We start from the raw sequence: 19,075 nt of genomic DNA on the forward strand, positions 1-19,075 counted from the left end.
CTAAAGGACTCAATGGAGCAGAGGGTATCTGGAGGAGGGAGGGGATCCTGCTAGCAGGAGTGGCCAGAGAGCTTTGGGGTGGGGCCCAGGGCTGGAAAATAGTAGGGGGACCGCTTCTGTCAGCGAGGCCAGCAGGAAGAAAGGCACTGTGGAAGGTAGCTTGGCCAGGGAGGGCCTGTTAGGAACCAGGGTCACAACAGGAGGCGAGAATCTTACCTGGTGATGTATATACCATCTAAGCCCAGGACACAGACACAGCTTTTCCATGTCTGACCTGACAGAGAAGCCTGAAGGAAGAGCAGTTGGGGTGAAGCAAGCAGGCTTTCCACAGGACTGCCCAAGCAGTGGGCCGTTCTGGCCAGCCTACTGGGATTCAGCAATGCTCAGCTGAAGCTGCTCGGAGAAGCTCAGGTAAAGGCCAAGGGTCCTGGGGCTTCTCCAAGTTTGTTTGTTGCGCTGCCCTGTGTGGCACCGGGCAGACCAGATTATACAGTAACAAAGGAGTCTGGCAAGCAGCACGGTAGTACCCAAGTTTACATGTGCAACACGGGTACCCCTTTCTCAGACCTTTCCGATGCTGAGTAGTCCTAGTAATAATTTAATAAAGGCATTTTGAATGACACAATTCCCTGGACCTTGGTTATTTCCGTTACATGCAAAGAAACAGCCAAATTGGTTCTCAGCAGCCAGGGCCTGGGCCCCACCTGCCTGTCACCTGCTGTGGCTCATCTGCAGCCCTGGGCCACCCTGGCCTGCCACACCATGCTAGAACTTTTCTTCCTGGCCTCCATCCACCATCACCACCATTCCAGCCTCTCAGGGCTCAGTAGGTGGGGGCCCAAACTACAAACATCCACTAAGGTACAACAACATAAGTCCCTGAAGGTAAGAGACCAACCTGAGTTCTTTGGATGGACTCTCCAAATGGCCTTCCACTAGCCCTGTGCTCTGAGGTAAAAACATAACCAGGTCCCCAAAGGGCAAAGTTCCTCAATCTCAACACGCTGACACGTGGCATGTGATACTTTTTTGTTGTGGGCTGCCCTGTGCATTGTAAGAAGTTCAGGAGCACGCTGGCCCCCACCCGCCAGAGGCCAGTAGCATTCCTATACACTGCGACAACAGAAACCGTCTCTCCAGACGTTGCCAAATGGCCCATGGGGTAACACTGCCCTTTGGATTGGGTGGGCCTGGGTTGGAGCCCTGCCTTTCTGTGTCTTATTACCTCTGCTACTTTAGGTAGGTCACTTAGCCACGCTGAGCCTCAGTTCCTTCATCTTTAAAATGGGAGCAATAAAACAGCTACCTCATAGGGAGGCCCTGGCAATTACCTAACATGAAATGTAAAGATTGCCTGGCACGGAAAGTGAATTTAACATTCAGTAAATGTTAGTGATTATGTATGGGCTTGGGAAATTCCTTTTAGTCAAGCCTAGAGTGTAGTCTTCTATTTCTGGGGCTTCTGATCTTCCCCCTTCTTCCTCTGCCCTTTCCACCTGTTAAATGCCTTTGCTCTTAACCTTTGGTCTTAAGGAATCCTTCCTGCTGGTTCAAAGGCATCTGAGGTTAAAATGAAGGAAAGACACACACACACACACACACACACACACGCACACGCACACACAGAGAACCTTTCAGATCCAACCCTGCCCAGACCAACTCACCAGACAAAGGTTTCCATTGTTGTCTAAAAACAAACTTTTCCACAGGGAGGCCTTAAAAGAGCCACAAGTCTCGAAGCCTCCAGACTCTTCTAGTTCTTACCCCCCTCTGCCCAGATTCTGGCATACGCCTTCTCCTTGCTGGGTCTGTTTCCTAATCTGTGCAATGAGGAGCTCTATTCCCATTCCCATTCCCATTCTCCAAGATGCCATCTGTGTCAGAGTGCTGTGTGTGGACACCAGCTGTCTCCACATTTCAAGTAAGTGCGTGAAGTGGGCAGAAGGGTCACAAAGATAAATCAGTATCTTTTGCCCTACATCCCCCCAAGAGACAGAAGAATATAGTATTTACAGAATATATTAGTGGGTATTTGTTGCCACTGGAGTCAGGTCTGAACAAAATGAAATCCAACCAGACCACTGAGACCTTGAGCAAATTAATACTGTCGCCGTATCTGTAAAATGGGATAATAATAGAGGCAGAAATGGTGTAAAGATTATGAGACAAACATCATGCAAGCACCTGGTGCGGAGCTGGTATACACACCTATCTTTTCCTTTCTGGACTCTATTCGAAATTGTATAATAACCCCATGTCATCCTCCTCCTCCTCTGGAAAGTCTTTCCTTCTCTCCATTACAAGGGCTCTGCCCAAGTCCTCCTCTGCCAGGAAGCCTTCTCTGCATGGACTCTGTCTCTAAAGGTCCAAGGCCATAAGTTTCCCATAGACTGGGTTGGGGAGGGAAGGAGAGGAGGGGAAGAAGTTCCCTGCCCTGAGAATTTCCTTTCAGTGAATTCAGAAAGATTAACCCCTCCCCTGCTCCACCCCCAAAATGGAACACTGACCACAACATCTGTGTAGGCCTGGAGTTTACATACTCATTACGCCAGAGTCTCATAACTGCCCTGAGATGGACAGGATGAGTCGGGACAGCATCCTCTCCCCCTAAAACTCGGTCACCCAGAGTCCCTCCCACTGCTCACTGCCTACTCACTCCAGGAAGGCAAGGAAGAAGATTATGTGGTTTCTCCTCCCCCCACCCCAAAGGGAGGGCCTTGCAAATCTCCAGTCCAGACCCTTCCTTTTGCCCCAAGTCTAGGACTTAATGACTCCATGGTCACCTCTGCTTCTTCCCCTGCCCTATTTCTCTCATCTTATCACCAAGACCAGTAGCGCTCTGTAATCAGGGCCTGCAGACAGCCAGCCCCACCCTCCCAAACCCATTGCCTGGTTCCCATCACCTCATGACAAAGAACCTAGGCTGAACTCCCAGAAGTCCATTCTACACAGCAGGGCCAGATTCCTCTTCCCTCAATATACCATTGCCATGCCACTCTCCTGTCCAACAACCCACCATGGCTTGGGAATCTAGTTCACCTACTCCAGCCCACCTGGTTTTGCCCTGTTCCCCTATGTGCCCCCTCGCCTCTCTCCTGGATGATCTCCTGGTTCCCTCCCTAGACCTTTGCCCATGTCACTCCCCTCTTTTGCCAAGTCTTCTGTTCCCCTCTTCCTCCTATCCTGTTGGCCCCTCCATGAGGACACCTCCCCTGACCTCCACAGCCCACAGCAATCTCTAACTCCTCTGCACTTAGTCACCGCTAGGTAGTTAAAGGCCTGGTGTCCTCTAGGTCTCATGCTGTCCCCGTCCTGCCTGAGCTGAATGAACTTTACCTCATCACCAAACTGTAAATGGCCACCCAGCAACTTGGTCATTTTCCTTCCACCTCCAACCTCAGCCTGGCATTCATTTCACAAATACTCTTTGTCTTTGTCCTTGCTCCTGAAACCCTCCTACCCTTCAAGAAATCTTAAATGCCACCTGCTCTGTGAATCCTTCCCCAACCTCCCCACCATCTCCCTCACCCCCACAGAGGAATCTTCATCTCTCTACCTTAGGACCTCCTGGTTGTTCCCCAGCCAATCTTCCCACTACTCCCATGTCCTCCCTGGATCCAGACTTTCCTTTCCTCACCCCTGGCTGGGCCTCCTACAATACCCTATACCAAGAAGATGCTCAATGAGTAGCTTTCACAATGAACTGAAAGAAACAGGATCAGCTCAATTCCCAAGCCAGTCTGGGTTCTTGGGTGGCCCCAAGCTCCGTACATCCAAACGACCTCTTACTGTTCTTCCACGATTGGATCTGGGCCCAGACTGAATCAAATGACCTCTTATCATTCTTCCAAAATTAGGCTTTCCTCTTTAATTACACCTTATCTAACCACACTCTATGTGGATTCTAATTACATAATTACTTCAAGCCTTGAGACTTAAGGAAAAAAGGAAAGAAAGAAAGAAAGAAAGAAAGAAAGAAAGAAAGAAAGAAAGAAAGAAAAAGGACTATGATTACACAGGTAAGTGAACACATCAAATACACATATTTCTACATACCATATGCCATTTTTCTGTTCATATACAATTTTGTAACCCAGAAAATAACCCTGGAGGTGTCTAAGTCACATTAAGGTAAAAATCTCACCAGGTAGGCGTAGATGGAGAGTTTCATGGAGAGCTAACCCAGAGATGGGCTTCGAAAGAGGCCTGAAATCATTGGCCAGCCTGGCCCCTTCCCTTTCTGTGAAAGAGAAGGCTGCGTGGTTGGTCAAGGACAGTTTTGAAAGCATGCCCAGTCTGATCCACCTTCCAATCCAAATATCCACCTTCTTCGGAATCCAGGCACTCACTCACTGTCTTCCCCTTAGGGTGTGTGTGCCAATTCTCTCCCCAACTAGACTACATCCACCCTGCCATCCACCCTGCCAGCAGGGGCCCTGTCTCAGCGATCTTGGTATTCCCAAATCTCAATCCCTCCACAAACCAGTAGGGGCATCTAGGGCCCCCACCACCACCACCACCACCACGGCCTTAGACTCCCAGCCCTATTATTAAAGTACTGACCTCTCTCAATACAAAGCCTTCTCATGCCACCTGCCTTTGTTCATGCTGGCACCCCTGTGTTTTATCAGGAACACTCTCCTCTGGTCCTCTTCCAGCCCCCTCCCACCTCCATGGTGGCCCTGGTATTTGTCCTAATGACTTAGTGTTTATCACACCTGGGCCCAAAAACCTTTTTATGTGCCTACCTCTCCCGTCAGACCACTGGTCACCAAACTTTTCGATCATACCTTCCTGTTAATAAAATAGCTTTGAGCATATTTACTTTTAAGTTAATTATAAAATCTGTGCTACTATAAATAGGAAAGATACATTCTTCTTATGTTTGAATTAAAGAATAAATAGAACTTTAACTGATGTTTTCTTCCTGCCACTCAATCGATCTCTTGAGAGCTCACCCACTGCTCCAGATTAGGAACAACGTGAGGACAGCAGGGGTGTTTTGTTCTCTTTATATTCCCAGAATCTGCTGCTACAGAAGCCAAAACTTAGTAAATGAATTAATTTGCTTACAGATAGTGAACCCTTTCTGTGGGCCAGGCACATGCTGGGCACTGGGACAGAATGTGGCCACTGTCATCTTGGATCCTACAGACTGGTGGAGGGGGATGCAGACAAACAATGATTTCCCAAACAAGTGTAACAAAGCAGTCGAGACAGATGCTATGAAAAATGATCTGTCCAGAACCACTGAATCATGAGAGCCTCAAACAGGAGGTTTTAACCTGTCCAGAGGATCAGAGAAGGCTTCCCCAGGGATATGGTGTTGCAGATGACATTTGAAGGATGAGCAGAGCTAACTAGGTAAAGAGAGGAAAGAATGCTCCAGACTAAGGAAACCATACAGGCCAAAGTCCAGAGCTGAGTGGAGAAGCATGAATGCCAGGAACTAACAAGCCAATAAAACAACAAGCCCCAAAAGGATAGCAAGTTCTCCCCCCCTTTACTCCTCACTACTTACCAAAACAGACTCTAGCTTCCAGCTTCTAAAGGAGTCGTTCAGTCCTAATACTGCTGGGCCTCTGAACCAAGCAGGCAGTGGGCTGTAGGCCTCCCAGGTGGTCTTGCCAGGAGCGGGGTCCCACACCCCTCCTAAGAAGCTGAAAAGCCCTAAGAAGGCTCTCCTTCTTAGGTAAAAAACCATGCATGTTGCTATGGGCACCACCAATCAAAGGCTCCTGGGCAGTTTAATTTTTTAAAGAGAGTATTAAATATTTTACATCTCCTAACAGCACTGTTTCTTCCTTGCTACAGTCGAAAGGAACACCCAGCAAAAATACCCTACAAGCTGGCCCAAGGAGGCGCATACCCTGCCCTCCAGGGTAACCTCTGGATTTCCTGGTTGCCAGGTGTATGTTCCTTGAGGGAGCAGCCTGGGGAATCCAGAACCATGGTCACAAAACCTCTTCTCTACCAGAGCTCCTTCGACTCCAGGAAGGGAAAATTATTCGTAATGATGCTTCAGGTGAGTGCTGAAATAGCCCACAACCTTAATAATTTAAGACAAAACCAAGACTGTAGATTGTAACGTAGGCTGGCGGGCTGCAAGGCCTCCCCCTGCGGCAGCTGTTTTGAAGAGGAGCCGTATCTTCTATCAGTGCTCAGGCATGACTAACATTTCCCAGTTCCTGGGGGACCTCGCCCCCTCACACCTGCCAGTCCTGGCTCACTAATGCACCATGCCCAACATAAAGGCCCCACAAAGCAAATACACAACTGTCCTAGAAGGCCTGAGACTGTCTTGGCCCAGGCTCACGGGCCTGGCAACCTGACTGTCAGCAGCCGGCACCCAACCCTGCTTAGGCCCTCAGGCCTCCCGAGTCCAGCTTTCTCTAGCTACTCTATTTTCTGTCCCTGGTGGGGTTTTTCTTTCTTTGGAGACTCTATTCATTGTGTCCTGCTTAGAGCGGCCCAGTTCCCACTTTGCCTTGGCTTCTCTATCCAGATCCCTGGCCTGCTCTCAAGCCCACTGCCTAGGCCCCTGGGGCAGTGACAGATCTCCCAACTCCAGTTCGGGCCTGTCTCACCTCCCCACCCCCCATCCCTCACCACCTCCTGCACCAGCTGCGGTATCCTCTCCTATGGCCAGCTTTCTATGTGTACAGCCTATAAAAAGAGGCGCAGGCACAGAACAGCCAATAGTGTATATGTTACAGCAGCCTGGGAAAGACTCCTGAACATCGACATAACATGAAAATGTTTACCCTGTCCCCCTCAAGTTCACATAAATAGCTAAAACCCCTGACCATCATTCTGTGCTCACAGGAAACAGTCACCCAGGCCTGGATCTGCCCCCAAGAAAGACAAACTAAATGGAGAAGCGAAATCTGCGAATGAATTACCCATTTACATGTCACACTAAGAAACTGCTCATAGGCTGCCAGGTTCTGCAGAAATTTCAGGCAACAAGAGAAACTATTTGGATTTCAAAAGATATGTCCTAGTGACCCTACTGGGAAACCAACTCAAAGGTTGGCCTACAGGCTAATGTTAATAATCAATGCACGAGGCATTATATAAATGAGTAATGAGTTTATGCACAGACACGTGGGCAATTCCGGGATCTTCTAAGCACCCATGCCTGTTACAGCTGCTCCGAGCTAGCACATCATCCATGAATGCTGGAAAGTGAAGACCCAAACGAGAACGAGATCGGCAAAGCCAGTTAGAGGTTAACGCGCAAGTGCTCAATCCTCCGGATCGTGGGTCCTCAGGCTGCATGGTTATGGCATGATGGGAATCCAGGTTGCCAGGAGTGGCCTCCACACAGTTCAGCCCCCTGGCCACCATCAGCAGACACCTGACTTCAGGTCTGTCCCTGGCCCTACTCCAGAACCTGCCCTGTGTGCCTCACTTGGCTGAAGCAAGATGCCATATCAGTTACATGCATCTCCAAGGCCGCCACTGCCCCCCCTACACCCACAAACACACAAACACACACACACACACACACACACACACACACACACGTTGTCAAACCAGAACCTTCCTACTTCAAAACCTGCGACAAACTGCCGAATGCCTGAAGGGGAAGACAAGAGCCCTGCACTCTCAGTGCTAAGGAGGAAAAAAGTCCAAGAGGGTGGGGGCCATGTCTACACATTGAGCAACACTTGTTCAAAAGATGAAATGCACCCATCGCTATTAAAGCACTTCTTCAATTAAATTTCCATGTGAAAGCAGGGATTCACCTATCAAATGGGGCACCCTCCTGGCCCAGGGGCTAACAGCAGAGCTCTCTTCCTCCTCGAAACAGGGCACCTCGAGTGCATCATGCCCCACCAGGTAGACCTGCTTGCAAGGCTGAGCAAATCATCGAGCAACAGAAACCTCAAAGAAAAGCCTAGGATCCAACCACCAAAGTACCCAGGATCTGGGTTGGACCACCCATAATCCTGTGCGGTAGGTACCATTATTTCCTCCAGTTGACAGGTGAAGCCTGTGAGGCACAGTGGAGTATAACCTGCTCTAGGAAGCAGCAGGTGCAGGATTTGGACCCAAGCAGCCTGAGCAGAGACCATATTCTCGGTCACTCTGCTCCCCACCTCACTTCCAAGCAAGAAGAGCCAAGCTCCATGAGAAGAGATCTGTTCCAACTCGGGACCATCCAGTGACATGACCTTAAACAAATGGCTTTTCTCTGTACCAGCTGCCTCCACTGTGAAACAAGGCTAATCCCAGATGCCCGGTCTAGGAACACAGAAGCTTAGCTCCCTAGTCCAGCACAGGCTGCCTAAGAGAACTTCCTGAGATGACGGGAACTTGTGTCTATGAGCACTGGAAATATGGATGGTGTGACCAAGAGACTGAATTTTTATTTTTATTTATTTATGATAGAGAGAGAGAGAGAGAGAGAGAGGCAGAGACACAGGCAGAGGGAGAAGCAGGCTCCATGCACCGGGAGCCCGACGTGGGACTCGATCCCGGGTCTCCAGGATCGCACCCTGGGCCAAAGGCAGGCGCCAAACTGCTGCGCCACCCAGGGATCCCCGAGACTGAATTTTAAAATGTATTTCAGGTCACCTGGGTGGCTCAGTCGGTTAAGCATCTGTGTTTGGCTCAGGTCAGGATCCCAGGGTCCCTGGATGGAGCCCCCGCATCAGGCTCCTGCTCAGCAGGGGAGTCTTGCCTCTTCTTTTCCATCTGCCTCTCCCCCTACTCATGTTCTCACTTGCTGTCTCTCTCAAATAAATAAATAAAATATTTTAAAAAGACAAACTGTATTTCACTTCAACTAATTTAAAATGAATATGGCTAGTGTCTACCACACTAGAAAGCTCAGCTCTAGTGTATAAATTCTAGGATAGCAGTGCCAAGTCTCTTTGCTCACTGCTATATTGCCAGAGCCCAGCACAGACCCTGGTGTATGGTTGGTGCTCAGTAATTATTTGTTGAACAAATCAAAAGCAAAGGACTTTTCAGATGCTCTAATGAGACGGCATCTCCCACTCCGGGATTGATTTCCCAGGCTCGCTGGCCAATGGACATCTAACCTCAGCTTGACTAGGAGCTCGGGGCCTCCCAAATGCAGTACAGCAGAGAATGGCTCTCACGATGAAAAGTGCTTCTATGAAGCCAAATTTATCTCCCTGAAGTTACTACTTACTAGTTCTGGCACATTAGCTCACAGGTTTAGGAAAACCAAAATAAATTATGAAAAAGCACTTAAACATTCGTAAACACTATAAACACAGGATTTTATCTGCAATTCACTTTCTTAGTTAAGATGAATCTGATCTTAACTTGTAACAGTATGAGGCTAGTTAAACAAATACATGACTGTGACCTGTTTAGGGGAGACAATCCTCTAATGTCAGGGCTGTGGTACAGAACCACCATCTCTGCTGACTTTACCATCAAGTCATTTGAGATGTGAGCCCCCAGCTCTGTAAGTGAGCCAAGAAGTATGCAAGCTGGACTCCCAAGGAGCAAGGCCTCGTTCTCCAGCAGGGTCTGGGGAATCTGGCAGAGCAACTCCCGTTTTCATAGTTCCTTGTGGAAAAGCCTACCATTTACCATATACCTCCTATGTACCAAGGGCTATGTCAGACACAAAGATACAAAGATGACAGCAATGTGGCCCTCACATGGAGCCTGCCATCTGGAGAGGTCAAATCTGCAGAGTACTGACTGTGCAAGGCACAGAACTACAATCAGGAGAAAGACAGACAAGCCACAGTCATTCAGTGTGACAAATGCCCTAACTGACCTCACTCCCTTAGAAGAGACACCCAGAAGAATCCTAGCACCAGGCCTTGACACCGCAGGTATTTATGGCAGTGAACTGAATCAAATCTTGACCAAGAGCTCATTTTAAGGCTGGGGAAACCGAGATCTAGATAGGTTAAGTGACTTTTCAAGGTGACCCAGGTCATGAGTGATGGGGCTGGAGATAGCACCTGAGCTTTGTCACTCTCCAGCCCAACAGCCTACAACGCTGCCTCACTGTGGTTATCCTACACCACACAGGCAGCAGGGCAGGTTCCACTGCCTGTTACTACATCTATCTCAGAATAAACAATGGATTTTTTTTTGTAAGACTGTGTGCTTGGGACTCTCTTGAAATCTCATGACTAACTGTATGAATGCCATCTTAGAAACATGTGAACCTGTGTTTCTCCAAAATATACACTACATCTATCAGGTAACAATTAAAGGGTTTGGATAAAGAGATGAAACTTCTGGTCAAATCAGAAGCTTAAACACCCGTATTTATCCTTACTCTCTCCTAGAACCCCACTGAAAGGACAGGAGAAAGCTTTGATTTTTTGATGGAAAGAAGACAAAGGCAGATGGGATCTATCAACAAAACTCTGGAAGACAGACAGCTGACTGCCCTGCAGTAGCTGATTCAGGTTTCTGCTCTGCTAAGTGCAAGCAGGGAAGGAAAACACTAAACAAGTGGGGGCTTAAGCCACAGACACAGAAGAAGCCTCAGGAATTGGAGGCACCAAGGGCTAAGAGGCAACGGGACAGGGGCTAAAAAGAGAGTCTGCTAAAAGTTTGTTGAATGAGCCACTGCAGCCCAGGGGAAAGAAGGCAGAGATGCACTGTTTAGGCAAACTACTGGAGCGACTCTGGATTCAGACACAGTGGAGGGAGGGACACAACAGAGATAAGAAGGGAGAGCAGGGGGCAACCTCAGGAAAGAGCCCAGTGAAAATCTGCATACCAAATGGGGTACCCAGCCTCTTTCCCCATCAAGGCTCCCAGAATGCAAGGCATTGAACTATTATACCCCCAGGCCACATTTTTCTCCATGAAAACCCAACACCCCAGAGAAAAGATGTATAGGCACTGATGTTTAAAGTAGGCTCTCAGGCAGCTCGGGTGGCGCAGCAGTTTAGCGCTGTCTGCAGCCCGGGGCGTGATCCTGGAGACCCTGGATGGAGTCCCACGTCTGGCTCCCTGCATGGAGCCTGCTTTTCCTTCTGCCTGTGTCTCTGCCTCTCATTCTCTGTGTCTCTATAAATAAATAAATAAAATCTTTAAAAAAATAAAACATAAAGTAGGCTCTCTCCTGGACCCCTACAATGAAGTCAAGCCCCCTTCTTTGTCACACAAATGACCAATTGGCACTCTTAAAATATAAATGGACAGTCAAGGATCAGTGGAAGAACACCTCCAATGGGAAATTCAGTAACCAAAACAAGCCAAAAAAGGGGCTGGGAGGAAAGAAAGACAAAGCAGAAAACAGCAGAAAAACACCAAAAACAAAAACAAACACCTAACCTGAGTGAACTTACTGCACCCATGAAACAAGAACAAGATACTATTAAAAAAAAAAAAAATGAGCTTCAAACTAGGGAGTTCTAGAAAGTAAACATGCAAGCATGTTTCATGCAAAACCATGAAAACATAAATTTGAAAATTCAAAACGGCTAAGAATGAAGCTGAAGAGGTCTCTCAAAAAGTAAAACAAAAATAAAATGAAAAACAAGAAATAATTGACTTTAAAATTATAAACTGGGGGAGCCTGGCTGGCTCAGTTGGTAGAGCATGTAATGCTCATCTTAGGGTTCGAAGTTCAAGCCCCATGTTGAGTGTAGAGATTACTTTAAAAAAATATATTTGGGATCCCTGGGTGGCGCAGCGGTTTGGCGCCTGCCTTTGGCCCAGGGCGCGATCCTGGAGACCCGGGATCGAATCCCACATCGGGCTCCCGGTGCATGGAGCCTGCTTCTCCCTCTGCCTGTGTCTCTGCCTCTCTCTCTCTCTCTCTCTGTGTGACTATCATAAATAATAAATAAAAATTAAAAAATATAAATTAAAAAATATAAAAAAATATATTTAAGGGACGCCTGGGTGGCTCAGCAGTTGAGTGCCTGCCTTCGACCCAGGACATGATCCTGGAGGCCAGGGATCCAGTCCCGCATCGGGCTCCCTGCCTGGAGCCTGCTTCTCCTTCTGCCTGTGTCTCTGCCTCTCTCTCTCTGGGTTTCTCATGAATAAATAAATAAAATCTTTAAAAAATAATAAAATAAGAGAAGAGGGAGAAAGAAGTGAGGCAGAGGAAGATGAGAGACTATGTGAGAAGTCAGAGTGAAGCAATGGGATGGAATTCAACGAGCCTTTGGCAGCTCTGATGGCAGAGGAAGGGGGCCAGGAGCCAGGGAATGCAGGCAGTCTCTAGAAGCTAGAAGATGCAAACATGGAAAAAGACTCTTCGGAGACGGGAATACAGCCCTGCTACCACCTTTATTTTAGTCCAGTGAGAACCTTTTCTGACTTCTAACCTACATAACCAAAATATGAATGTATTTTGCTTCAAGCCACTATGCTGGTGGTAATTTGTTACTGCAGCAATAAAAAATCTCAGTGACTGACTCTGGGGAGTAATCCCTGGAATGAGAAGGGGTGACACAGCGTTTCTTTATAAGCCTTGCAGTGTTACTTGACTTTTAAAAGTATAGACACACGCATATATATACTTATATGTGTGTGTGTGTGTGTATATATATATATATATATACACTTTTAAGAGTATATATACCCACTAAATACACACACATATATAGACATATATATATAAATAAAGACTTTGATGTAAATTTTAAAAAATGAATTTAAAAAGACATAAAACACAGATTCTATCTTGCCAGGTCTCACAATCTGGTAGAAAAGAGAGACAGGGAACCAGCTACTGGTGAACATAGAAAGAAAAGCACCTCTTTCAGATGTGAGGAGGGTCTGAAAGGAGAAGGAGGAGTCACCCAGGCAAAGCAGAAAAAGGCCTGGTGGTGAGGGAACAAGCCCTGGTGGGAGGGAGAACCTAGTCTTTAGGGACGTGGATGAGGTCTTAGCGACTGGGATATTCAGTGGTTCTGGAAGAGCTGGAGGCAGTGGGCAGCTCTCCACACCACCAGGTCTGATGCCTGCCCCACTGCTGGCTTCTCCAGCTGGGGTTTGGGACCTGCTGTGCATAATTAAAGTGGACATGGACAACTGAAAGCCCAATATAAACACAGCATTTTCCTGGATCATCACTTGTACTCAATAGTAACGCACATTTTTTTTTTAAGATTTATTCATTTGAGGGCAGCCCGGGTGGCTCAGTGGTTTAGCGCCGCCTTCAGCCCAAGGCCAGATCCTGGAGACCCGGGATCCAGTCCCACATCGGGCTCCCCGCATGGAGCCAGCTTCTCCCTCTGCCTGTATCTCTGCCTCTCGCTCTCCCTCTCTGTGTGTCTGTCATGAATAAATAAATAAAATCTTTTTAAAAAAAAGATTTATTCATTTGAGAGAGAGAGCATTAGCAAGGAGAGGGGCAGAAGGAGAGGGAGAAGCAGACTCCCCACTAAGTGGGTGGCTGGAATGGGGCTCCATCCCAGGACCTCAAGATCACAGCCTGAGCCGAAGTCAGTGCTTAACTGAAAGAGCCACCCAGGCACCCCAACAGTAAAGCATTTCAAATACCTTTATACTAAACCCAGCACTGACATATTATAGAGTAGAATACAAAACTCATGTGAATTTTTAACATATTAACTAGAGATTTCAAGGTGACTACTTGCTTGCAAGGCCAGCTGTAGATGCTAAACTACCTGCTGACTACTGAGCACCAAGACTCAATCTTCTCTGTAATTAATCTGAGTCAGAAGAAAATTTTAAAGCACTACAACATGCATGCATCCAACAAAGCACCTGGGACTTCATACCTGCAACCTGTGGGTGGATACCTATCCTCCTTGTGCCTAACCTGGGTCCCAACCGAAATGAATCAGAAAGTTGAGAAACATCTCATTCTTTTCCAAAGCGATCTGGATCTTTACACTGACTGTTGGGTTAGCCCAGTTTAGGAAAACAAAGAAAAACCATCACAATGAATTCTTAAATGTACCCTCTTGGTCCTAAGCCAACCCCCCTCTTGGACTCTAAGCATTACGAGAATCGCAGACAAGAGCCCCAGCTTCACCATCAGCACCGCGAACTTTTACAGTACAGACTTCTATTGGAGAATACATCACAGACACTCTTTCCATGGAAGGAAGTCAAGAAATAGGGCACATCTCTTGGGAGAGGGTGTCCCTTGTGTCCACAATACAGGGGTGGAAACTTTTTCTATTGTTGTAACTGTTTTTGTTATAAAAACAATAATATCCACATGACAGTGAGCTGGGAAATTTCTTTTTCTATAAAGAGCTATTACCAACCCCAGAAGAAAAGGGGCCGGGGGGGGGGGGGGGGGGGGAGCAGAATCAATGGAGGGCCACACATAAAGAAGTAAAAAGCAATTTAATTGGGTTAGGGTTGTTTGTTTTGTGTGTGAAACACATAACCACACATCGAAAGAGAGTGAACTCAACTGACTGTAAATTAAGAACAGAGAAGATTAAATTTTAATAACAGTAAATACATTAAAATACATTACAAAGCTCTATTATTGACAGTAAAGAAAGAAGGCGGGGAGGAAGGTAAGAAGAAAGAGAAGAGCAGGAGGAGAGAGAAAGAAATGTAGAGAGGAGGAAGCCATGGGAAAGCAAGAATGGGAAGACGGGGAGATACACAGACACACATGCCTATCCATGTACAAAAAGAGGGAACAACTCAAGGAATCTACAGACACTTCCGAGGCATGAAAAAAATATCCAGCCAAAGGAAACTACATCATACAGGCCAGCTGTTGGCTTGGGCTATAGACTTCAAAGTATTATCACCTTTCATCCTTGCCTTTGAATGGTTACTGACCCGGTTAACCACTGTTCACAGCTCCTTAATTGCTCATTGAAACATTCCCAGGCTTTAGCTCTGTCCCAGGCCTGAAGCTCCCCGCAGGTGAGCTACAGCTCAGTTAATCAGCCACCTCCTGAATCAGCTACCTCCAAGCCTGCCCTTTGAAGAGAGGATGGGAAGCGGGGTCCCATAAAACATGCAAAATACCGATGACAGAGGAGAAAACACTGCTTGAGTTGAAAATAAATACCACAGAGAACTTTCTTTCGTTTTGCATTTACAAAACAAAACAAAACAAAACAAAAAAAAAAAAACCTGGGACTTCAGCATAACTGGGTCCCACCTCAGCATTCTCCTGCATCACCAGCAGCACACCTGACTTCCTGCATGTTCAGGTTCCATGTACCCCAGTGGCTCCAAAGGCCTCAGCTCAGCTGACCCTAAAACAAAGCAGCCTCTCCCACACTCAGCGGTTGGAGGGTCAACGGGAGAGGTCTTAAGGAGACCCCACATCAGCCCCAGCCCCGACAGGCCTCTCGGTCCACCCACTCCATCCTCTAAGTCAAGCCTCTCCTCTCTTCCTTCACTCCAAGAGCTGCTGAAACCTGATTTCACCGCTGGCAGAGCCCCATTTCAGCTCCATCCCTCCCTCCTCCAAGTTTGGAGGCTGTGTTTTCCCCTTCTCCACCTGACCTGCCTCCAATCTCTCCCTTCCTCAGCCCCATTTCCTCCTCACTTTCTCTATCCCATTTTAGAATCTCATCAGAGGAGGAGGGAACAAGAGCTACATCTAGAACACAGGACCTAGAAACTCCCCACCTGGCCTCCTGCCCCAGCTGTGCATCTTGCTACCTGTGTGACTTTGGACAAATCACCAAACTTCCCCAATCCCTCAAATTCCTCAGTGGGGGGAGGGGAATGTGAAACCTGGCAATCAGGGTTTTCTTCCAAGGCTCATACTCTAAATCCCTGAACATTCACCTGTATAATCATAAATAAAGCAGGGAGTTAAACATACGCAGGATGACAGAATGGATTCTAGAGGCTCCTTTTCCTTAGCATCCTGCCAATTCAAGTCTCCCCAGCCCACTGCGCCTCAGAAAGTCTGTGCCTCTCACTCCAGGCCATTCTGGCTCTGAATTATGGACATACAGTAAATCCTCATAAATCATACTAATCAAAGAAAAGGTACGTCTGAAGCCACCAGAAGCCCGAGTCCTGGAATACTTCTTTCATGCCATTGAGCAGTACTATGAATTTAACATCGTTTAACAAACAAAACAATCTTAAAATGCTCTTACAAACTGGACTTGTGAATCCAAGAACAGTAACGCTGTCAGAAACCCTCCAGAGCCTTCTACCTTTTTTCCAACAAGCACACAGACCAGAGAGTGAAAGCCACTATCCCAAAGCAGGTTGGTGGCCCTGGCTCAAAGCCAGCTGTCCTATCTTTGGTCCAGAGCTCCTCCACCAAAGTTTTTTGGGACCATCCATTTCCTTTTACAGACACAGATTAAATCCCAAATGACTAGTGAGTGCCCTCTACAGCAAATCTATTTCCATGTCCAGGGAAGGGTCCAGAGCTAAGTTTGGATGACCAGACCAATGTGGCCTAATAAAAGCCTTCTTTCCTGAACCCTGCCTATTCATGCTCTGCAAAGAAAACCCCAGACTCCACTATCTATATGGAACCCTATTTTAAGGAGGCTGAACAGTTCTTTGTTCTGCCAGTAAGAAGCATCTGCTCATCCCTTCCCAGAACTCCAACCTCACTACCTCCCCACTCCCCCATTATTCCCAATCCCTTCAAAAAAGTTCACAGAAACTCTCCAACTAGCATGAAAGAGAACAGGTAAAAGACAGGGCCAACAGGGGGTGGGGTCGAAGGGAAAATGACAATACCCTCCATAGCTTTGCCCTATAGGGTAGAAAGCATTTCTTTTCAGTTGCATATTCCGTGAGGGGAAGTCACAGAGACAACTCAACTCTGGGCCCTCCAGCTGAGAAATGAGCTCTCCACAACCCCAGAACTACCCCTTTGCTAACCGTCCACTCTAAAGTGCCCAGAGCAAAAGTGCCAACAGACCCACCCTTCTCTGCCATCCCCTCAGGCCAAGAGCCTGAGACAGCAGAGCTTGGCTGGCAAGGAGCTATTTAAGGCAGCATCAAGAGGGTGGGGCAGAAAATTGCTGGCAGCATCCTCTTCCTCCACCCCTCCCTCAAGCTCACACACTCACACACACACGCCTCTCAGTGGGTAGACAGCCATCTATCTCACCTGTGTCTCTAAGGGCTGTAGATCTGGAGTCTCCAAATGTCCAGCATGTGCTTTTTGTCATTGAGGCTGCTGTCCCCATCTGCTGCCCACCCCACTTTTAAACCATCCCCTTCTCTTCAATCACCACCAAGCTGCCTTTCCAATCAACAAATAAATAAATAAATAAATTGAATCTAAATAGAGGAACTTGAAAACCAAGGAGAGTGGAGACAGACAAGCCATCCCTGGCCTTCACTTATGAGAGGAAAAAGGACGCGAAGGTTTGGGGTGGGGGAGTGATGTCAGAGGCCTGACTGCCAGATAGGTTCCATGATATCTCTAAATGAACCTCCCTCCTATTGGCAGTGAAATCAATTCTGGCAATTTCAGCAGGTCGGCCCTGTGACAACAGGAGCATCCCAGCGCTCATTTTAAAACAAAAAAATCCAAAGGTTCAACCAGAACATGCTGGGCAAACCCAAGGTCTGGATAAAAGAAGCCACACTCAGTGGGATCCCTTCTGCTTTCATGTAGCAATGTAATAGCGCAATAAATTCTGTCTGCCCAAAGGAAGCACGCACTGGTGAATTTCAAAGCCATCTTACAGCAGCGGATACAGGGGAGAGGCAGAATTCGACAGTGCATTCCCCCATGAAAGGTGCACAATGACTTCAAGCCTCTCTCCCCCTCAATCCTGAATGGCGCTACCGCTCATCAAGGAAGCCACATCGGAAAGCAGCCAGGTGGGAGCCAGGGACGGCCGGGGAATTCGGGGAAAGGAGTTGCTTTTCCGTCCCTGTCGGTGGCGAGCTGCCTAGCAAGATGCCCGTCACTCCGGGGGATGAAGCGGCCTGGCGGATGCGCACGGGGTCCCCGGACCCACGCACCCCCCGCTCCCTCAGGCGGGTCGCAGGCCAGACGGATCGTCCTGGCGCACCCCCTGCCGCCCTCTCGTCCGGGGGATGCCGATGAATGAACGCACCTGCGACGCCTCCATCCTGCCGCTCGCTCCCTCCTTCTTCCTCCGGCTGCTGCAGAGGAGCCCCTCCTCGGTAGTTTCACTTTACAGCGCAGACCTACCCGGGCTTTGATGTCTCCTCCACCCACCCATACTGCAGCCAGCCTGAAGCAGGCGGACGTTGTCTCCTAGCAGTGGCCATGATCGTACGAACCCCCACCCACCAAAAATAAAACAGAACCTGAATCCCGGGGACCGCCCGCACCCTGGGGAACTTCCCTGGAGAGACAGGGGGTCCACCCCGTAGGAAGGAAGGTCCGGCCCGGGGGGAACCACGGCCTTCCCCGAGACCGCGGAGGATGCTCTGGGGGAGGGCGTCCCCCGAGTCCCTCCGACAGCTGGCCCTTTAAACGCGCCTCCTCCGCGCGCGGAACAAAGGCGCCGCCCGCGGGGGCCGGGCCGCCGCACGCCCCCGGCGCCGTGGCCGCCGATCGGGCGAGCGCGGGCGGGCGGGCGGCCGGCGCGGGCTTACCTTGCGGGTCTCCGGGCGGGCGGGCGGCGCGCGTCCTGCCCCACTCGCACTACACGCCGCAGTTGGCCCCGCTCTGTTTTTCTGGGACTCAGCGCTGACTTCACCGACACTCCGCGGCCGGCCAATGGGCTGCGGCGGCCGCCCCCTCATTAGCATGCGTCTGGAACCCTCCACTCCGGCGGCGCCCGGGCGGGGGGCGGGGCCGGGGCGGGGCGGGGCCGGGGGCGGGGCCGGGGGCGGGGCCGGGCCGGCCGTGACAGGAAGGGGCGTGTGCGCCAGTGGGAGGCGGAGAAGCGCCCGGCCGCCCGGCCCGCGGCTTTGTGAGCGGCGGGCGCGGGCCCGCGGATGCTCGGCGACTAGGCGCGCGCGGCCTCGGTGACTCTTCCTGTCCTGGCCCGCGGTCGGCGAGCCCCGAGGCTGGCCCCGCGAGCCCTCTGCTCCTTGCGAGGGCTCCGCCGCGGACAGCTGGGAGGGAACCCAGGGCATAAAGACAACAGCCAACCTGTCTTGAGTGCACGTGTTACTGAACCTGTGCCCAGTCTGCTCATCTGTAAAATGGCCTAACAGTAGGACGCAGCGAGGATGAACACACTTA

The 19,075-nt window shown here is 49.1% G+C and overlaps 1 protein-coding gene across 50 annotated transcripts in view; it reads right to left on the reverse strand.

Moving 5' to 3' along the window:
- Positions 1 to 18,678, reverse strand: part of SORBS1 (sorbin and SH3 domain containing 1) — a 228,974-nt gene extending 210,296 nt beyond the window's left edge. For 37 of the 50 annotated variants that reach the window (XM_072739619.1, XM_072739625.1, XM_072739596.1 and 34 more), the window contains exon 1: positions 18,481 to 18,677. The gene's annotated coding sequence lies outside the window, so the exon portion shown is untranslated. Of the gene's footprint in view, positions 1 to 18,480 lie in introns of all 50 variants that reach the window. The other 13 variants (XM_072739628.1, XM_072739622.1, XM_072739627.1 and 10 more) reach the window with 1 other exon arrangement.
- Positions 18,679 to 19,075: the final 397 nt, after the last annotated feature.

The sequence above is a fragment of the Vulpes vulpes genome, chromosome 15, assembly GCF_048418805.1.
Source record: "Vulpes vulpes isolate BD-2025 chromosome 15, VulVul3, whole genome shotgun sequence".
Taxonomy (NCBI): Eukaryota; Metazoa; Chordata; class Mammalia; order Carnivora; family Canidae; genus Vulpes; species Vulpes vulpes.